At 38.5% G+C, this 22,587-nt stretch overlaps 3 long non-coding RNA genes across 3 annotated transcripts in view; 2 read left to right on the top strand and 1 right to left on the bottom strand.

Moving 5' to 3' along the window:
• The window catches only part of LOC143121020 (uncharacterized), a 37,558-nt gene extending 34,781 nt beyond the window's left edge, over positions 1-2,777 (top strand). Inside the window, exon 3 of the long non-coding RNA XR_012986358.1 lies at positions 2,449-2,777. This is a non-coding gene — a long non-coding RNA (uncharacterized LOC143121020). The remainder of the gene's footprint in view (positions 1-2,448) is intronic.
• A 14,608-nt stretch (positions 2,778-17,385) lies between these two features.
• Positions 17,386-18,492, bottom strand: LOC143121019 (uncharacterized). Its single transcript, XR_012986357.1, has 2 exons — positions 18,145-18,492; positions 17,386-17,499 (listed from the first exon to the last, which is right to left on the bottom strand). It is a non-coding gene; the product is annotated as an uncharacterized LOC143121019 (long non-coding RNA).
• Positions 18,493-19,850: 1,358 nt separating this feature from the next.
• Positions 19,851-22,026, top strand: LOC143121018 (uncharacterized). The gene is made up of 3 exons (XR_012986356.1): positions 19,851-19,922; positions 20,129-20,264; positions 20,817-22,026. It is a non-coding gene; the product is annotated as an uncharacterized LOC143121018 (long non-coding RNA).
• The last annotated feature ends 561 nt before the right edge of the window (positions 22,027-22,587 follow it).

The following is a 22,587-nucleotide window of genomic DNA, read 5'->3' as shown; positions in this document are numbered from 1 at the left end:
TATCTCAAGTGTTCCACAAGTAGATGTGGTAAAATATAATAGATGAGTTGTTTGCAATATTGAACCAACTTGTATGTAAATCCAAACAGTTCTGCAACACTGATGTAACCTATGCCAGTTTAAATCATATGAATCCTCTGACACCATAAACAAGGTGCAAAGACAATAAGCAAGGTGGTTCAGTGAGAAGGCCTATTGTGTAATATACTGTTGAAGTAGGTCTACTGTTTTTTTGGTCCGTGAAACACTGACAAATAGTAATATTGCAGTCTATTAAAATAATGCAAACACAAAACAAGAACATCCAAACTATGCACAGAATTAACAATGTCCTCTTTTTGGCAGACGATGCAGACATCTGGCCTACAGATCCTTTGTAAGATGGTGCTGGGATTATTTAGGGAAAAAGGTCTGAGTTGTTGTTTCGGCTTGTATTGTCCTGGGTATCCGAAGGGACAACACACAAAAAACATTCGTTGGCTTTGATGATTCTATTACATTGCTCTTTGATTGCGCTGGGCCATAAGTGGAGCCATCAGGTGTTATTGTGGAGATGTTGCTTTCATCCTCCTCCTCTTGATCAACCCGAGGTCTTCTAGCTGGCCTTGGATGAACAGGCTTGATGGCAGTAGAGGTAGCAGGCCCCCATGCCCATGGTGTATCCAAAGTGCTTGTATCACTATTCATACTTTTCATGAAGTATTCTGTTTGGGTACCTAAAGTAAATAAATGTGTATTACTGTCAAGTTACAAGATACTAATAGTACACAGGACATTCACTATCTCACACAAAACTGTACTGGCACAATGGAAATAAAAATATTTTAGTGATGTACTAGTAGCACACCCACAAGAAGACATTCGGTAATATCAATTCTATCTGTTATGCAATTCATGGGTTTCATCAGGTCCATTTACACAGGTGTATTAATCAAGCACCATGCAGTCTGCATTCATAATCGAGGAGCTTGATTTTATACACCTGTGGAAAGTGACCTGAAGAAACCCATGAATTGACTTTCCCAAATATTGACGAGCACATAAGAACCTGTATTAGCCTACTAGAAAAAGACTAGAAATGAACTAGCACAGCAATAAAAGTTAGATCACAAACCTTTGCTTCTAACGTGATGACCTAATGTAGGCTAGAAAGCTGTGTAGCCTGACATGAGGATGTGCTCTGGAAGACATACAAAAACACTAAGTAAACAGCAAGTAATCAAACAAAACATCATTGTAGGCCTACAAAGATCAATGTAATAATGGCAAGAAGACATAAATTAGACTGAAGTGTAAATACCTGAGCTCTAGTGATAGCAACTTAGCCTAATAGTGCACGGGTATTGTGTTTTTGATTTTCCCTGTTTAGACTAGAACAATACCCGTACTTAGTTGAGCATAAGATATTGTTGCTAATATTATTATTTGTGGTTTAACATTTAGGTTAGAAGATTATAGGTTAAACAAGGTAAATCTCTGGGTAGTGTGGTCAGTTTCTTATGAGTGTAGCTACACCAGGCACGTAACTGAAGCTTTCTGTTCGCGTTATGTACTGCAACAATTAGCTTCCAATAGGCCTAATCAATGGAAGTAGCTACACCTGGCGTGTTAGTGGCCTGTAGGCTACGTTCGGGAAAATAGACCATTCCTCTTATGGATTTTACCAGAGCCCTTCCTATTAGACATTCTCTGATTTTACACGAACAGAACACTTCAGTTACGTGCCTGGTGTAGCTTCCTGTAATATAGGCTAGCCTAAGCCTAGCTTGTACCCTTTTCATGCATGCTAACGTGAAAAATATGAACATGCTATTTTGTAACAGACGTTAGGTGGAAAAGTTTGTCATGACGGTACAGAACCAGGTTTTCAGAATATCGATGCAAAACCACTTTCTAACTGTAGGCAGTGAGTGTGGTCGAAATGATTGGAACACAGAACTAATGTTGCACTACTTCGGTGGTGGTGTTCCAACAATAAATCCGGACCATTTCTTCCTCAACTCTTGTTTCTAAGGCAAGACATGCAACATTGATGTGTTATTGCCACATAACACAGGCACGATTTTTTTCCGCCATGTTAGCAACTTGCTGTTAGCTCCTACTAGCTGCAGAGAGACAATCCCCTAGCCGCAAAATCTTCCAGTCTTCCTGTAGGCGGTCACAAGCCAAGGTGGGCGAGGCCATGAATAATCAGTTTCCCTTCGGAGTTTTTCCGTGTATTTTCTTTCATTGGCTAATGCGGGCAATGGGGGTAGAAGATCATTTTCACGTGCAGCATGCATATGCAACTTGGAGTGAGCTATAGTATTTTGAAAGTAACAAGTATTAAACGGTTTCTCAGTGAATGAGACCTTTAATGTGCATTTTCACTGACATCAATAGATTCATTAATTAACTTAGATTTACCATAACATCCTCATTCATTGCCTATTCAATTTTATGTTATAGCTCAAGAAGCAGCCTGGACCCTGTCAGTGATGACTCTTTGGAGGCGATAGATTTGAGCGTTGGAATGGAGGACGTGGAAGAAACATCACCAGATTTAATTCCAGATCAGTGCACTTCCAGAGAAAGTCAGCTGGTAGAGATAGAACCTCTGCACGTAGGGGGGCTTCGGTGGCCTTTGAAGACAGGCTGCTAGCTTTGGTCCAGGAACCTCCAGCACAACCAGCACAACCTCAAGTGCCAAAGGAGGAAGATGAAATGTATTACTTTGCTCTTAGCTTAGTGCCTACTTTGAATAAATTAAGTGGTAGGGGAAGGATAAGGGCAAAACTTTCACTACTAGAAACATTACAGAGTGTTTATGACCAGGACCAAGCAAGCCAGCACGCACAGCCTTCCTTCACTCCTCAGGGGCCAGGTCCAGTGATAAGGCAGTGGGATCAACAACCATACCACCACAACCAAGGGCCTGTACTACGAAGCGAGGTTTCTGGCTTATCTGGGTATCTTCGAGAGTAACTTGATCACGTGTGGCGTAACTTCCCGATTAACCCGTACTACGAAAGGTGGATAGGTTTTAACCGAGGTATGCTGCCATGGCAATTTACGCTGCATCTCAAACCTGCTCCGACCAGGTTATGTTCTTGGTTAACCCGAGGTTTCCGTTAACCACACCCTTTATAAGTACCACCACTAACACTAACACTAACAATTTCTCCCGAGACGTGTCGGCGCACCTGGATGATCCATGCGACATTGGATCGCAAATCGTGAGGGACTCTCTTCGCAGGGCGAGGAGTTTTAGAGACCGCCAGAAAATATATATAGCCTACCCGGACGATATTCTCTATTAAGATATAGATTGTCAGCCGAGGGAATTCGTTATCTTTGTCAGATGATCTAGGAAGACGTCTCATAGCGATGCGTGGACATTCATGTATTCAATCGGTGATGCAAGAATACTGTATGTCCGAAAATAAATCGGACATAGGCCTACAGTATGCTGAACATCTGAGCAAGAATAGCCTAAAATAAATCGGACATAGCCTACAGTAGGCCTAATAAATACAAATCACCATTTTAACAAACTTGTTGAATTGAATGTCATATTACTGTAGCCTACCCTGCACAAAGGCTACACATTTCCACAGCACCAGAATCCGACCGAATGCCTCCCTCAACCCCCTCCATAATCGGCCTTCCACTATTATTTGCGATGGCCAACTCCTCTGCTACTGTAAAACACTCCGGTGCCTTTTCTCCTACAGTAGTGTTCGAAGACACCTGTTTCTTGTAAAACAGAGGCCAAGTGAAGGCTATAAGCTAGGCCTACATGTTTTCATAATTAAGAAATATTAATGCAAGCTATAACTATATAAACCTACTATTCTGAATAATGTTTTTGTGTTTCATTTTCACCTGCTGCCATGTGCGTTTGGCAATGGTGTTGCATCTGAAATGTTCACAGGATTAGGCATAGGCTACACTAAATCAGTCAATGGGGGCTACTTAAACATTCAATTATCCTTATTACTGTAATCTATATGCCCACTTCTGAATTGGGCTGCATCTGTAGGCCTTTCTATGAACTCAAATTAGGCTGTTTAATTATTTCAACTCATTTCAGACATTCCGTAAGCTACTAATCCTCCGTAACACATGAAGAACATGTGGGAATAAAACTTTACTTTTAGGCATTTAGGCTACCCGATCTGTAATACGTTGCCAACAGCCTTGCTTTGCTCACTGCCGACGTATTTGATTTTTGTCGTAGAGTGAGTTTTAATTCCTCATAACTTGTCATAATAATTGTGCATTCCTCATCTGTAAAATAAGGTGATCGCGTCATCATTGAAAGTGGTGACTTGCGCTGCAACCCGCCCCTTTTATGTGAATGCGCACAGGTTAACCCCGGCTCAACAAATCAACTTCATAATCAGCGTCGTAGTACCGATTAACACCACTTAAGATAACCAGGTTTTGTCAACCCTGGTTTAACAAAGTAACCCTGGGTTACATCTGGGTAGGTTAAGCTCCCTTCGTAGTACAGGCCCCAAGCCTTCCATCCCATGACTCAATCTTCATCCAATCCAGCACAAAGATATATGGTTCAAAGAACAAGAAGTGAGGAGACCTGGGGGGAAGGTGGTGACAGCACTCCGCCCTTATCTGCCACTCACTTTACTGAGCTGTAGAGTAGGCCTACTACTTTCCTAAACCCTGCATACTGAGTTATTCTATAGCCTATAGCTATACTTGTTTTGAATATGTATTTTCATGTTGTCATTATTAATATTATTGTTGTTATTAATATTTGTATTACTATTAATGTCTGTTATAAATAAAACATATGTATTCATCAGAGACTATACATTTTTATTTAAAATATTTTGCCTAACATAAATTGAAATGCATCTTGTTGATTTCTGGACACTTCAAAGTGACTTACCTCAAAGTTACGCTAAGCCGTTGTTTAGGCTCAATAGAGTCCCTGTAGTTTGTGTTTTGTCTCTGGAGTTGTGTGCCAATGATCGATAGGATGTGATCCAGTTGTTGTGGGGTCATTCTAAAAAATCTCCGATGAAGGACGCTGTCTAACCGCAACTCTGCAGCTAATTGATGATATACTCCTTGTTCTTTCCTCCGTCGATTTATATGAAGGACCCAAATTCGCTCCTTCCTCCTATTTATTCGATGTAAGAGTAGCAGTAGGGCAAGTGCCTTCCTTCTGTTTACAGCAGGCACTGCAAATAACGGAAAAAATAGACCATTCATCTAAAATGGATTTTACGCAACGCGAACGGAACGCTTCAGTTACGCGCCTGGTGTAGCTTCGCTGTCAGGTATGAACTACACCAGGCGCGTAACTGAAGCGTTCCGTTCGCGACGCGTAAAATCCATTTTAGGTATGAGCTACACCAGGCGCGTAACTGAAGCGCTCCGTTCGCGACGCGTAAAATCCATTTTAGATGAATGGTCTATTTTTTCCGAATGTACGCCCCACTGTCACGTCTGGTGTAGCTACTTCCATTGATTATAATGGAAGCTAATTGTTGCAGCAGACGCAACGCGAACGGAACGCTTCAGTTACACGCCTGGTGTAGCTCAGCCCTTAGATGAATGGTCTATTTTTTTTGAACGTACGCCCCACTGTCACGTCTGGTGTAGCTACTTCCAATGATTATAATGGAAGCTAATTGTTGCAGCAGACGCAACGCGAACGGAACGCTTCAGTTACGTGCCTGGTGTAGCTCAGCACTAAGCTAGAAGCTAAGAACAGCGACTTTGCTAACGTTACACCAAGCATTACATCAGCTAACATGAATTTGATAAAATCCCTTCCCTAGTTTGTAACGTTATACATAATTGCTTTAAGCATACAATATGGCTCTATTAAGACTGCCGTTAAGGAATTAGAATCCTATGGCAGGTGTTCGGGCCAGCTGCATCAACTGCCAGTCTCAGGCTTTAAGCATACAAGACTACACATCCTGTCCAACTGCTTCCTCTGCCAAAAACTGTTTCAAAATAAAAGTCCTCACTACAATATTTCACTGTTAAACAATTTAACCCTTTAAACTACTGAACTTTTTAACTGTTCAGCCATTGTAACTGTTACTTGTCATCAACTATGACTCCTACCCACTGTAGCTAGTTAGCATGGTTAACATAGTTAGCATGTTAGCATACTAGCATGTTAGCATGTTAGTTAGCATTTTAGCAAAACTGCTAAAAATGATTAGCTAAGTTAGCTAAGTCACATTGTTAGCAGAGTTAGCATGCTAGCATGTTAGTTAGCATTTTAGCAAAACTGCTAAAAATGATTAGCTAAGTTAGCTAAGTCACATGGTTAGCATAGTTAGCATGCTAGCATGCTAGTTACCATTTTTAGCTAAACTGTTAAAAATGATTAGCTAAGTTAGCTAAGTAAAATGGTTAGCATAGTTAGCATGCTAGCATGTTAGCATGTTAGTTAGCATAGTTAGCAAAACTGCTAAAAATGATTAGCTAGGTTAGCTAAGTCACATGGTTAACATAGTTAGCATGTTAGTTAGCATAACTACTAAAAATGAAAACATTAGCTAAGTTAACTAAGTTAAGTATTATCCACCTATTTAACCGTTCAATCATTCCAAATATATTAAACCTTATCTACCAAGCAAATCATTTAACCATATAAACTATCCACCTATTTAACTGTTCAGTCACTCCAACTATATTAAACCTCATCTACCTAGCAACCAATATAGTTTGTTTTTACTCTGTATGATATTTTAGATCATATTTTTGGCATTTTCATGCACTGTATTTCCTTCAGGAAATGCTTTTCTAGTTATTACAGTGCATGAAAATGCACTGTACTGTTCTTCCTAGGCTTCTTCTTCTTATTATTATTCTTATTAGAGTGCATGAAAAGGCACTCTACTGTTCTTCCTAGGCTTCTTCTTCTTCTTATTAGAGTGCATGAAAATGCACTCTACTGTTCTTCCTAGGCTTCTTCTTATTAGAGTGCATGCACTCTACTGTTCTTCCTAGGCTTCTTCTTATTCTTATTATTTTTCTTCTTCTAACGCAGTTAATGCAGCTTCAACCGTTTAACGTAGAAACTTCATTCAAACTGCGTTGCGTAGGTCTTACTTATGACATGTGGGCTTTGTATTTTTCATCTTTGTAACTTTTATACTTTTTAAACTATTAATTAAAAACTGCTCAAAATTTCCCCATAGACTTAACATGGGCTGATGACATCACAATGGACTAATTAACTTGATTTGCACCTGGTATCATCTTCCAGCTGCTCATCTAGGCCCCATCAAAGAACCAGTTCAACTGATTGCACCTGTATCAACTGCTTTCTACTGAACTAGACCAACTCTCTCTGTCTCTCCATTCTACAAGGATATAAGACACATTTCCTCCAACTTTCTATCCATTCATCCTCTTCAAACCATTCACTCATCCACCCATTAAACTATCCATCAACATCCATTAAACAATCTGCCTATCAACATCCATTCAACTTTCTGTCTATCAACATCCATTACACTATCTACATTTAACTTTTAAACTATATATCCTGTCTCAGGCTTTAAGCATACAATATGGCTCTATTAAGACTGCCGTTAAGCAATTAGAATCCTATGGCAGGTGTTTGGGCCAGCTGCATCAACTGCCAGTCTCAGGCTTTAAGCATACAAACTGGCCCTATTAAGACTACACATCCTGTCCAACTGCTTCCTCTGCCAAAAACTGTTTCAAAATAAAAGTCCTCACTATAATATTTCACTGTTAAACAATTTAACCCTTTAAAATACTTAACTTTTTAACCGTTTAGCCATTGTAACTGTTACTTGTCATAAACTATGACTCCTACCCACTGTAGCTAGTTAGCATGGTTAGCGTAGTTTAGCATACTAGCATGTTAGCATGCTAACATGTTAGCATGCTAGTTAGCATTTTTAACAAAACTGCTAAAAATGATTAGCTAAGTTAGCTAAGTCACATGGTTAGCATAGTTAGCATGCTAGTTAGCATTTTTTAGAAAACTGCTAAAAATGAATAGCTAAGTTAGCTAAGTAACATGGTTAGCATAGTTAGCATGTTAGCATGCTAGTTAGCATTTTTTACAAAACTGCTAAAAATGATTAGCTAAGTTAACTAAGTAACATGGTTAACATAGTTAGCATGCTAGCATGTTAGCATGCTAGTTAGCATTTTTTACAAAACTGCTAAAAATGATTAGCTAGGTTAGCTAAGTCACATGGTTAACATAGTTAGCATTGCTAACATGCTAGTTAGCATAACTACTAAAAATGAAAACATTAGCTGAGTTAACTAAGTTAAGTATTATCCACTTATTTAACCGTTCAATCATTCCAACTATATTAAACCTTATCTACCAAGCAAATCATTTAACCATATAAACTATCCACCTATTTAACTGTTCAGTCACTCCAACTATATTAAACCTCATCTACCTAGGAACCAATATAGTTTGTTTTTACTCTGTATGATATTTTACATCATATTTTTTGCATTTTCATGCACTATATTTCCTTCAGGAAATGCTTTTCTAGTTACAGTGCATGAAAATGCACTGTACTGTTCTTCCTAGGCTTCTTCTTCTTATTATTCTTCTTCTAACGCACTTAATGCAGCTTCAACCATTTAACGTAGAAACTTCATTCAAACTGCGTTGCGTAGGTCTTACTTCTGACATGTGGGCTTTGTATTTTTCATCTTTGTAACTTTTATACTTTTTAAACTATTAATTAAAAACTGCTCAAAATTTCCCCATAGACTTAACATGGGCTGATGACATCACAATAGAGCCGTTAAGCAATTAGAATCCTATGGCAGGTGTTCGGGCCACCTGCATCAACTGCCAGTCTCAGGCTTTAAGCATACAAACTGGCCCTATTAAGACTACACATCCTGTCCAACTGCTTCCTCTGCCAAAAACTGTTCCAAAATAAAAGTCCTCACTACAATATTTCACTGTTAAACAATTTAACCCTTTAAACTACTGAACTTTTTAACTGTTCAGCCATTGTAACTGTTACTTGTCATCAACTATGACTCCTACCCACTGTAGCTAGTTAGCTAAGTTAGCTAAGTAACTTGGTTAGCATTTTTAGCAAAACTGCTAAAAATGATTAGCTAAGTTAGCTAAGTCACATGGTTAGCATAGTTAGCATGCTAGCATGTTAGCATGCTAGTTAGCATTTTTTTCAAAATTGCTAAAAATGATTAGCTAAGTTAGCTAAGTCACATGGTTAGCATAGTTAGCATGCTAGCATGTTAGCATGCTAGTTAGCATAGTTAGCAAAACTGCTAAAAATGATTAGCTAGGTTAGCTAAGTCACTTGGTTAATATAGTTAGCATGTTAGCATTGCTAACATGCTAGTTAGCATAACTAGCTAGGTTAGCTAGGTTAGCTAAGTCACTTGGTTAATATAAATAGCATGTTAGCATTGCTAACATGCTAGTTAGCATAACTACTAAAAAGGAAAACATTAGCTAAGTTAACTAAGTTAAGTATTATCCACCTATTTAACTGTTCAATCATTCCAACTATATTAAACCTTATCTACCAAGCAAATCATTTAACCATATAAACTATCCACCTATTTAACTGTTCAGTCACTCCAACTATATTAAACCTCATCTACCTAGCAACCAATATAGTTTGTTTTTACTCTGTATGATATTTTACATCATATTTTTTGCATTTTCATGCACTGTATTTCCTTAAGGAAATGCTTTTCTAGTTAGAGTGCATGAAAATGCACTCTACTGTTCTTCCTAGGCTTCTTCTTCTTATTAGAGTGCATGAAAATGCACTCTACTGTTCTTCCTAGGCTTCTTCTTCTTCTTATTCTTCTTCTTCTAACGCAGTTAATGCAGCTTCAACCGTTTAATGTAGAAACTTCATTCAAACTGCGTTGCGTAGGTCTTACTTATGACATGTGGGCTTTGTATTTTTCATCTTTGTAACTTTTATACTTTTTAAACTAATAATTAAAAACTACTCAAAATTTCCCCATAGACTTAACATGGGCTGATGACATCACAATGGACTAATTAACTTGATTTGCACCTGGTATCATCTTCCAGCTGCTCATCTAGGCCCCATCAAAGAATCAGTTCAACTGATTGCACCTGTATCAACTGCTTTCTACTGAACTAGACCAACTCTCTCTGTCTCTCCATTCTACAAGGATATAAGACACATTTCATCCAACTTTCTATCCATTCATCCTCTTCAAACCATTCACTCATCCACCCATTGAACTATCCATCAACATCCATTAAACAATCTGCCTATCAACATCCATTCAACTTTCTGTCTATCAACATCCATTACACTATCTACATTTAACTTTTAAACTATATACTCTGTCTCAGGCTTTAAGCATACCATATGGCTCTATTAAGACTGCCGTTAAGCAATTAGAATCCTATGGCAGGTGTTCGGGCCAGCTGCATCAACTGCCAGTCTCAGGCTTTAAGCATACAAACTGGCCCTATTAAGACTACACATCCTGTCCAACTGCTTCCTCTGCCAAAAACTGTTTCAAAATAAAAGTCCTCACTACAATATTTCACTGTTAAACAATTTAACCCTTTAAACTACTGAACTTTTTAACTGTTCAGCCATTGTAACTGTTACTTGTCATCAACTATGACTCCTACCCACTGTAGCTAGTTAGCATGGTTAGCATAGTTAGCATGCTAACATACTAGCATGTTAGCATGCTAGTTAGCATTTTTAGCAAAACTACTAAAAATGATTAGCTAAGTTAGCTGAGTCACATGGTTAGCATAGTTAGCATGCTAGCATGTTAGCATGCTAGTTAGCATTTTTTGCAAAACTGCTAAAAATGATTAGCTAAGTTAGCTAAGTCACATGGTTAGCATAGTTAGCATGCTAGCATGTTAGCATGCTAGTTAGCATTTTTTATCAAAACTGCTAAAAATGATTAGCTAAGTTAGCTAAGTCACATGGTTAACATAGTTAGCATGCTAACATGTTAGCATGCTAGTTAGCATTTTTTTCAAAACTGCTAAAAATGATTAGCTAAGTTAGCTAAGTCACATGGTTAACATAATTAACATGTTAACATGTTAATTAGCATAGTTATCATAACTAATAAAAATGATTAGCTAGGTTAGCTAAGTCATATGGTTAGCATAGTTAACATTTTGACATTGTTAGCATGCTAGTTAGCATAGTTACTTGGTTAACATTATTATCTTTAATATAGTTAGCATAACTACTAGCAAACATTGGAGCCATTCCAACTGTTAGTTATCGTCAACTATCTGCCTAAATAATTTAACCATTTCAATTATCAACCTATTTAACTGTTCAGTCATTCCAACTATATTAAACCTTATCTACCAAGCAAATAATTTAACCATATGAACTCATCATATTTTTGCATTTTCATGCACTGTATTTCCTTCAGGAAATGCTTTTCTAGTTAGAGTGCATGAAAATGCACTCTACTGTTCTTCCTAGGCTTCTTCTTATTACAGTGCATGGAAATGCACTGTACTGTTCTTCCTAGGCTTCTTCTTATTATTATTCTTCTTCTAACGCACTTAATGCAGCTTCAACCGTTTAACGTAGAAACTTCATTCAAACTATGTTACGTAGGTCTTACTTATGACATGTGGGCTTTGTATTTTTCACCTTTGTAACTTTTATACTTTTTAAACTATTAATTAAAAACTATTCAAAATTTCCCCATAGACTTAACATTGGGCCTTTATGACATCACAGCAATTAGAATCTTGTGGCAGGTGGCCAGGCCACCTGCATCAACTGTAAGTTTATCAGGCTTTAAGCATACAGTCTCATTCTATTAAGACTACACATTCTGTTCAACTGTTTCCTCTGTCCACAACTGTTTCCAAATAAGTCTTCGCTACAATAATTCCATATTAAATAATTTAACCATTTCAACTATCCACCTATTTAACTGTTCAGTCATTCCAACTATATTAAACCTCATTTACCTAGCAAATAATTTAACCTTTTAAACTATCCACCTATTTAACTGTTCAGTCATTCCAACTATATTAAACCTCATCTACCCAGTTCAGTCATTCCAACTATATTAAACCTCATCTACCTAGCAAATAATTTAACCATTTAAACTATCCACCTATTTAACTGTTCAGTCATTCCATCTATATTAAACCTCATCTACCTTTCAAATAATTTAACCATTTAAACTATCCACCTATTTAACTGTTCAGGCATTCCAACTACATTAAACCTCATCTACCTCGCAAATAATTTAACCATTTAAACCAGTGTTTTTCAACCTTTTCACTTTTCACACTTAAAATGTCTCACGGCACACTAACATCCTGTGTGAAGAAAAAATACACATACCATAGCCTAAAATTTTAAATAATACACAGATACGGCCTTATTATGGCTTCTATGCAAGACCTGCTCAATAAAACAAGCGCCCTCTGTTTCATTTGTAGGTGACTATATCTATAATTTAATTGTTGTTATGAACTGGATATGTGATGATTCTGTGAATACTGGATATGGGGGCCCTGTTGTACAATGCCTGCATAACACAAATAGTGCAATCATACAATCAATGAGAGCATGTGATTATAAATTCTTTATGCAACAGTTGCTTTTCTGGACCAGTGAGTGACATTTGGGTAATTTTCTGCGGCACACCTGATGATCTCTCACGGCACACTAGTGTGCCCCGGCACAGTGGTTGAAAAACACTGATTTAAACTATCCACGTATTTAACTGTTTAGTCATTCCAACTATTAAACCTCATCTACCTAGCAACCAATATAGCAACCATGTCAAATACCCTAGTAACAGCCTAGCAACCACTTCCACAGTTACAACCTAGCAACCAATGAGTTTAACCTAGCAACCAGCATAGCAACCACCACAACTAACCTAGCAACAGCCTAGCAACCACCTCAAGTACCCTAGCAACAGCATAGCAACCACCATAACTACCCTAGCAACAGCCTAGCAACCACCTCAAGTACCCTAGCAATAGCCTAGCAACCATGTCAAATACCCTAGCAACAGCCTAGCAACCACTTCCACAGTTACAACCTAGCAACAGCATAGCAACCACCATAACTACGCTAGCAACAACCTGGCAACCACCTCAAGTACCCAAGCAACAGCCTAGCAACCACTTTCACAGTTACAACCTAGCAACCAATGAGTTTAACCTAGCAACCAGCATAGCAACCACCACAACTAACCTAGCAACAGCCTAGCAACCACCTCAAGTACCCTAGCAACCAGCATAGCAACCACCATAACTACCCTAGCAACAGCCTGGCAACCACCTCAAGTACCCTAGCAACAGCCTAGCAATCATGTCAAATACCCTAGCAACAGCCTAGCAACCACTTCCACAGTTACAACCTAGCAACCAATATAGCAACCAATGAGTTTAACCTAGCAACCAGCATAGCAACCACCACAACTAACCTAGCAACAGCCTAGCAACCACCTCAAGTACCCTAGCAACAGCATAGCAACCACCACAACTAACCTAGCAACAGCCTAGCAACCACCTCAAGTACCCTAGCAACAGCATAGCAACCATGTCAAATACCCTAGCAACAGTTTAGCAACCACTTCCGCAGTTACAACCTAGCAACCAATAGACCTCTGAAGTTCACCTACAAAAAAGAACCAAAACGTCCATCTTTGCCCATATAAGGAGATCCAATAGTTAATTGAATCTAACTACCTATGGCAAGTTGCATTGCAAGTTAGCTCTGGGGTAGCAAAAATCTAAGTGTGCTGCCTTTACGTACCGGAGATCACAGTCTCCACTCGAAGGCAGAGGACAAAAGTGTGTTCAGGAAAACGTCTGCATTTCAGACCTTTTCATCCCCGCAAGAGTTTAACAGGTGTGATAATTCAAAATCCCCATGTTATTTTCCCATAGGAAAAGTCGCAAGATACCGGATGTCAAAGATGGCAGCTTTTTTGTAGGCGAACTTCAGAGGTCTGAGATTAACCTAGCAACCAGCATACTAACCACCAAAACTACCCTAGCAACAGCCTAGAAACCACCTCAAATACCCCAGCAACAGCCTAGCAACCATGTCAAATACCCTAGCAAAAGCCTAGCAACCACTTCCCCAGTTACAACCTAGCAACCAATATAGCAATCAATGAGATTATCCTAGGAACCAGCATAGCAACCACCACAACTAACCTAGGAACAGCCCAGCAACCACCTCATGTACCCTAGCAACAACCACAATGACAACCTAGCAACCAACATGATTAACCTGGCAATCAGCATAGCAACCACTATAAGTACCCTAGCAACCACCTAAAGTACCCTAGCAAAAGCCTAGCAACCATATTCACAATGACAACCTAGCAACCAACATAACAACCAACATGATTAAACCTTGTTAGAAGTAGTGTCAACTTTAACATGAGGCTAAAGCTATTCTACGTACCTGAGTTAGCCACATCTGCTTCTTGTTCACTTAAACCAGACTTAAATCAGCAGGAATATCTGCTCATGCTCGAGTTCAACACTATAGCTAGCTAAATAGGTGATTTAGGAATACCTGGTTTACTGTCGTAAAATTAAGGTAGAATTAAAAGAATTTAAAGAAAGAAACTTCAATTTACACACACCATCTGCAGGATTTTGAGTGAAATATCAAGGGAAAAAAGAAATTGTAGGACTGGTAATGTAGAAATTGGAGAAGATAGTCGTTTAAAATAACATGCTGAATCATAATTTGATCTTTTACTATTTCATTTTTGTCTACTGCTTGTTGGAACATAGTGTCAATAGGTGCATTCAAGATGAACTCTGAGTCCATCTGACTGACAAGATCTGCCGGTTCAGGCAGCTGTAGACGGTTTGATAAAGTCAGATAATGTCGTATTCGCCTAATCTACCCCTACAACTCTTAAACAACACTTTCATAAGTAGGCCTATAACAATATATGTTCACTTCCAAACTGTCTGCTGGAGTGTTTAAAGTTGGCATCAAGTGCAATATTTTGCTCTGCTTCAGCCTTCTCTAGTCGCATTCATTATGCATTTATTACTTATTTACTTTATTACTTATTATTACTTTATTTTGGTTTGCCCAACTGTTCTGTAGCGATTGCAAATTGTTCAGAATGCTGCTGCTAGATTACTCACTGGAACTAAGAAGTGCGATCACACTTTTTTCCTTAGCCTTCAATATTCTCTGATAATGTTCCTTGTTTATTTTAACTGCCCAGCCTTCAATTTGATTTTATTATTGTATAATACACTAGGCCTATATCATTTTCTTTTTGTCGATTTAAACTACCATCATTTTGATTGCTGACAATTGTTTTATTTTATTTTACTTTATTTTAATCCCATTATTATTGATGTTATTATTATTATTACTTTACTATTTTGTTTATTTTAAAGCTTTTTGGATCAACTCTGTTGTGCATTAAGTGGTCTGACTTGACCAAACCTACCCATGTTCTTCAGTCAATGACGTCGCTTCAGTCAGTCTCGCGCTTGACAGCTTGCCTTGGAATCCCTCGTCTACTCCACTAACTTTATTCTTGTTGCACTGCTACCTAAGCTGAGTGAGTGTCTCGTCGCCTCTGTCAAGTTTGGAGCCTTCAAAAACGTCGCCCTGAACTTACCGGGACTTTTCACAGTACCACAAACGTAAGTGTTATTCTCTCAACGTTAACATATAGGCGGTGGGCCGAAGCCGCGTATCTGTTCAACTTTGAAAAATGAGAGATGGATTACTTGTTTTTTTACTATTCAGTAGGATACATTTATTTTAAACGATATGCCACTTGTTGCCACTGACGTTCGTGACGCAGAAACTAGAAATATTAGTTTTATTAACTATTAGTGGTACAGGCGAACGCTGTGGTCCCCAATGTCAATCTACCAATAGCATAGTACAATACTGACATACGAATATTACACGCCTATCAGATTTGGCTATACGAATCAGCTGTTGGACAACAACATACACACTTTTTTAGCAGCCGTCCGATATGGCTACCTGAGTATGGACATCGCCGAAGAGGATTGGTTTTGTGGGGTAAGTATCTTTGATATAGCCTATTATATATTTATCCCATGTTGGTTTCGTATACAGCGATGGTCAAATGTGTTTAGTCAATGTAACGGCAATCTTAGTTAATTAAGGTTTGCGTTCTTGGTAGGCTAATGCTTGTTGCTAGCTTGTCGAGCTAAAACTGTCTAGGTACATTGATTTTGAACAAAACGTGTACAAAACGTCTGCGATTACCTTAAAATGCAGTTGTTGTTAACACGGAACGATCTATTTTGTTACAGTGCCTGTTAACTTCCTTAAAATTGGCAGGCTGTATTGACAAGATGGCTATATAATTGGCACATACGGTAGGCTATGTGCAGTATAGAACTTTTGACGTAAGTGACAAGTCTTACAAATTAAGTAGCAGTGCTAAACCTTATGTCAGTGTTGCATGCATGAAGAGACATTGTAAAAAAGATTTAATTAACAGATATTTGATAACCAAATAAACAGAGCTAATAGTTCAAGAGGTGAACATCATTCAGGAGAATGCCACTCTAGTCATTGCTTTACCTGTTCTCACACATTGAGCACTGGCATAGGTCTGTACATGGCAGATCTTTTGCATGTACATCTACCCTTAGTACATTTTTTTTGTACCCACAGTGTACAAGTGCCAGTACAGCCTCTGGACCTGGTGGCAGTGACATCCACTACACTTCGTAGCCATCTCCAGCCAACTTACACCCATGGCTTCGGCGGTGTACTGCAACCTGATCACTTGCCCGCTGAATATGTTTGTGCAAGCAGTCTTTATTTGGAGTTAAGTCCCTCTCTGAACATTTTCCTTTCCAACGTGAAATGTGGAATATTTGGGTAATTTTTAGGCTTTTGAACTCTTTACTCAACTTGATGGAAAAAAAGGCTGTAGGCTAAATTAAACAAGTATGGGTGTAGAAGTAACGTTTACAGCATAATGTATGATGGTTGTTCTGTTTCTTTGCACTAACACTAATAAACGTTTTCCATACATTTTGGAGTTTTATACATCCATCACGTCATGAAAAAGTCAGGTAGTAGGCTCTTTAGGCACATGGTACCTACATCATCTACAACCATGAACTGCTGCATGCCTGTAGTGGAAGTTGATAAGCCAATAATACCAAATATCAATAAGCCCATTTACAGCTTTAAATTGGGATAAATTCATTAAGTCAGTGTTTCTCTGGAAAGACCTTGCCTGTAAAGAGTGTTGTTGCAGAAGAGGCAGTGCAGAGATTTAATTTGAACAGCCAGGAATCAAAGGCTATTCCAGACAACAGTGGCTACCACAGAGACTTCTACTGCCATTTCACAAATAAAACCAAGATACAAAGACTAGAGCCCAAAAGTGGAGAGATTTATTGAAAGAAAATGTAACCAAAGTTTGCTATCAAAGATGAAACATTAAAATGAATGTTTGTGTTAACGTCAATGTTGAATTCAACTTGCCCTGTAAATGAGAAAATAAATGGCAATTAGTGGCAAATCTCATATTAGGGGACATTTTAAAGCAACACTAAAGCACTTTTCTTATGTCGCACGCATGCCATTTGTTTATCCAGCACCCCGGCTTTGCAAATAACAATGTCCACAGACACGGTAGAGTATGTTGCATGATTTTATGAAAGTATGATGTATTGCGACATTCCGAAGCAAGTCAAATTTGTTTCTTTTCTTGCATGCAACACTGACATAAGGTTTAGCACTGCTACTTGATTTGTAACACTGTCACTTACGTCAAAAGTTCTATACCGCACATATAGCCTACCGCATGTGGCAAGTAAATAGCCATCTTGTCAATACAGCCTGCCAATTTTAAGGAAGTTAACAGACACTAACAAAATGGATCGTTCCGTGTTAACAACAACTGCATTTTAAAGTAATCGCAGACGTCTTGTACACGGAGGAGTTCAAAATCAATGTACCTAAACACAGTCTTAGCTCGACAAGCTAGCAACAAGCATTAGCCTACCAAGAAGGCAAACCTTAATTAACCAAGATTGCCGTTACATTGACAAAAACACATTTGACCATCGCTGTCTACGAAACCAACATGGGATAAATATATAATATAGGACCTATCAAAGATACTTACCCCACAAAACCAGTCCTCTTTGGCAATGTCCATGCTCAGGTAGCCATGTCGGACGGCTGCTAAAAAAGTTTGTATGTTGTTGTCCAACAGCTGATTCGTATAGCCAAATCTGATAGGCTTGTCATATTCGTATGTCAGTATATCGTACTATCCTATTGGTAGATTGACATTGGCGACCACAGCGTTCGCCTGAACCACTAAGACTTAATAAAACTAATATTTCACGTTTCTGCGTCACGAACGTCAGTGGCAACAAGTGGCATATCGCTTAAAATAAATGTATCCTACTGAATAGTAAAAAAACAAGTAGTCCATCTCTCGTTTTTCAAAATTGAACAGATACGCGGCTTCGGCCCACCGCCTAATAATAGGTATTTTGGTAAGGTTAACAGCGTCCTTTTTATCGATAGCTTAAATGACCCTGGTACGCGACTAGCTAACGTTAACTTTCGAGCTAGGACCTAGCACTAGTCTACCGTTAACCTTAACGACCACGTTAATTACTTTAATCTTATCACTTTTATTCGACGTATATGTTGTCAAAAACAATGTTTAGGAATTGTTTCCGACAATTGGTAGGGTAGTAGCAGCTACCATAACGCTAGCTGACTCAACGTCTGTCATGTGACAATTATCGATAACGTTACGTTGCTCGCTATCTGAGGTAGAAGCTGAAGTGTGGCTGCTAACGTGGCTAACTAACGTTATGCCTAGCTATTATCTACTTTAAATAGACATGTACTTTGTGTGACATTCATTATCACATAAACAACGTCTATGAATTATGTCCCACAATTGGTCGGGTAACGTTAGTAGTAACGTTGTAGTTGACTGGTAAAGTCTGCCGTTTGGAAATTATGGAAACGTAGCTAGCACTACATTGTTCGCTAGGTCCTAACGTTACGTTGTCTTGGAATGAAGTTTGGCAGCTAACTTGGCCAACTAACAGGTCTAGCTATTATCTACTCTAACTAGACATGCACTTTGTGTGACATTCTTTATCACTTTTATTCGACGTATGTGTTGTGAAAAACAACGTCTATGAACTATGCCCCACAGTTTGTCAGGTAGTAGTAGTTGACTCGAAGTCTGACATTTGGAAACTATCAATAACGTTAGTTTATGCTAAAACACTGCAGCAACACAGAAAGGTAAGGGACACAACGCAAAACCGCGACCGAAATGAAAGGGTTAACGTTAACGCCACACGGAAGCGACGGTATGCCTTGAACTAGGACGTTAACGTTACATGACCTAAGGCCGGCTAGATTTTGCCAACATGCCCGTAATATGAATCTCCATAGGCATATGGGCAATGGACAACAGGATGATAAAACACAAAAATCTACCCTGAATCCAATGCTATCACACATTTTCTAACTTTATGGTGGCGGAAAAATAATAGACTTATCTAGAAATTTTTAGCCTATCAACATACTGGCCCAATTCTTTTCTGAATATAATGTTAGACTTATTTCTAAGTGTGCCCCTAATATTTGTGTCGAGTACATGTTATGCTATTTAACCTAAAGGTACTACTTGGTCACACAGATGAGAGGTTGTGCTGCATTTTGTTAATTTAACATAATTGTGTTGCATTGTAATGTTATAGCAGTGGTCACGGTTTCATACAATTTTCTTTATTCAAAACAGAAAGCAATAAAGACTCCCTCCATCTCCACCTTCCCTTGTGCAGCGGCAGTCTGCCACAGAAATACTACATCTAAAGACTCCCATCTCCCATCCTGTCTTCCCTTGCTGTGCTGCAAACTTTTAAGGTATGTCTTTTTACAGTTACAGACTTATTTTTAAGTGTGCCCCTAATATTTGTGTCGAGTACATGTTATGCTATTTAACCTAAAGGTACTACTTGGTCACACAGATGAGAGGTTGTGCTGCATTTTGTTAATTTAACATAATTGTGTTGCATTGTAATGTTATAGCAGTGGTCACAGTTTCACACAATTTTCTTTATTCACAACAGAACGCAATTTCCTTTTTAAAGACTTCCTCCATCTCCACCTTCCCTTGTGCTCCGGCAGTCTTTGCCAAAGAAATACTGCATCTCAAGACTCCCATCTCCCATCCTGTCTTCCCTTGCTGTGCTGTAGACTTTTAAGGTATGTCTTTTTAGTACTTTTTTACTGCTAGACCAGTTATGCTGCTTGCTTACACTTTTTTTGCTTACACAAACATGTAAATTGTGTTTTACTTGATAGGGAAGCAAAATAGCTACTTCACTGATTTGGTGTAGACCTACTGTAACCTATGGAGGCAATTTGAATGACAGAACTAGCAAGCTAGTTAAACTAGTTGATTTGCAGGTTGCTTGTCTTGATGTCAGAATGCTCAGTCCTCCATATTCTTAAGTGCCTACCATATCGGCATCGACAACTACAAATGTGTCCAAACTTTTCTTTAACAATTAACCATCACATACAGTAAATCTAAGGGTGACGACAGACAATCTAATGTGCAGCTGCCTACAAAGTCTGGTCCTGAACAGTATAATATACAGCTGAATTTTGTATTTGTTTTCTTTGCTCCCTTCGCTTAATTCATCCTACGTCATTAAAACCAACCTATCATTAAAATTGATAGAACCAAGAAAGCAGCAATGTTGTTTGGAAGTGTGTAACATGTTTTTTATTTCTTTTTTGTTTGCCTTTTAGGCTTGTTCCAGACCAGCCCTGTCAAAGTGGTGTCTGCGTGTCACTTGTGACGCTGCCTGTCATCGTCTGCAGCACCCTGCACTACACTGCACTGCACTGCACTGCACTCATATCCCACTAACGCCTACCTGCAAACATATCTACGACAAGAACCTAACACTTCCTGAGAACATATCTGAGTGCACATACTATACTCTTGACTCCTTTTGAGATTGATTGATTGATTGAGATTTGATTGATTTACTGAACTCTTTTGAGATTGAAACCCCCTTTGCATCATATCATATTGAGACTCTGAATCCCACCCTGAACGAGAACTACCTGTGAACTATTCACATACAGAACTATTACTGTTTGAGACTGAAACCTCCTTTGAATTCTGAACCATTTTGAGACTGAAACCGCCTTTAAATTCTGAACCATTTTGAGACTGAAACCTCCTTTGAATCCTATTCTGAACCATTTTGAGACTGAAACCTCCTTCGAATTCTGAACCATTTTGAGAGTGAGACTGAAACCGCCTTTGAATTCTGAACCATTTTGAGACTGAAACCGCCTTTAAATTCTGAATCATTTTCAGACTGAAACCTCCTTTGAATTCTGAACCATTTTGAGACTGAAACCCCCTTTGAATCATATTCTGAACCATTTTGAACGGGAATCTTTTTCTGAATACTACTTTGAATAATATTGAGACTTTCCTATAAGAATTGCCCATTGTGAATTGTGAACTATTCACATACAGAACTATTACTGTGAATTATACATACCTGTGAAACGTTTATATATTTGAATAATACCTGTCAAAGTTGTTTTTGCTGTTATACCTACTTTTAGACCTGGCCTGTGCTGCAAGACTGAACCTGAGCTGTGTGAGGACTTTGAGATTCCATCCTAGATCTTCATAAAACTGATCATCTCAAGGGCTTCCTCTCATTCTTCATCAGTGTCATCAAGTGTTACCTCTACTTAACAGTTCCAGTGCCATATTCACAATTGCCATTGATAAACAAAATATGCATTAAGATAAAATTGAGGGTAGTTTCATAATTTAATAATTAAACTGAAGTAAATATTGTGTGTGAAGGTGAAAATTGTCATTTTGTACTTTTGACAGCCAGCTTGTTATTTATTGGGTGTCAAGCATATTCTAATCAATTAGTTTTAATTCTTTGCTTAGCAACATTTCATTTTTGGTCCCACTAATTATTGTAATAAACCACTGAAATAAATACTAGTGTTTGGATATTGAGTTTATTGACATTTAATCTCACCTGTCTTTGTATACTTGGATTAAGTTCATTAAGTAACCTGTGAGTAGAACAGTAAGTGCTATTGTATAATCTGATAAACAATACTTTGTACAACTATATTAAGCGAAGATTGTAGCATTTTGAAACATGCCAAGGAAAGGCCGTCGCTCAGAGGCTCAAAAGAGACGTTGGCGTAAGTTGGACCTCTCTGAAGTTGAACCACATCAGTCTTCATTAGACCAGAGTGACTTGAATGAGAGAGAACAGGTAAATGAGGTAACTAGTGTTTCCCGCATGAACATGGAGCAGAGAGCCATCACATGTGTTCAAGCAACTCATAGCCAACGTCATGTAAGGTATGGGAACAACAGTAACAAGCAGTGCACCTGCAATTCCCTGGTATTTCTGGCAACTCTCCATTACAGAACTGAGCTCAACAGTGATGATCTTGACTACGTTTTGCTAAAGGGTAACTTGATGTACAGTGAAGCACTGGTAAGGTTGAGCGCGAGAGGCAA

Source organism: Alosa pseudoharengus, unplaced genomic scaffold, assembly GCF_046254945.1.
Source record: "Alosa pseudoharengus isolate Yale_2024_CS ecotype anadromous, Long Island Sound unplaced genomic scaffold, YU_APseudo_1.1 YU_APseudo_1.1_scf_13, whole genome shotgun sequence".
Taxonomy (NCBI): Eukaryota; Metazoa; Chordata; class Actinopteri; order Clupeiformes; family Clupeidae; genus Alosa; species Alosa pseudoharengus.
Note: the sequence above shows the minus strand (reverse complement) of the source record. Positions and strands in the feature narration are given on the sequence as shown.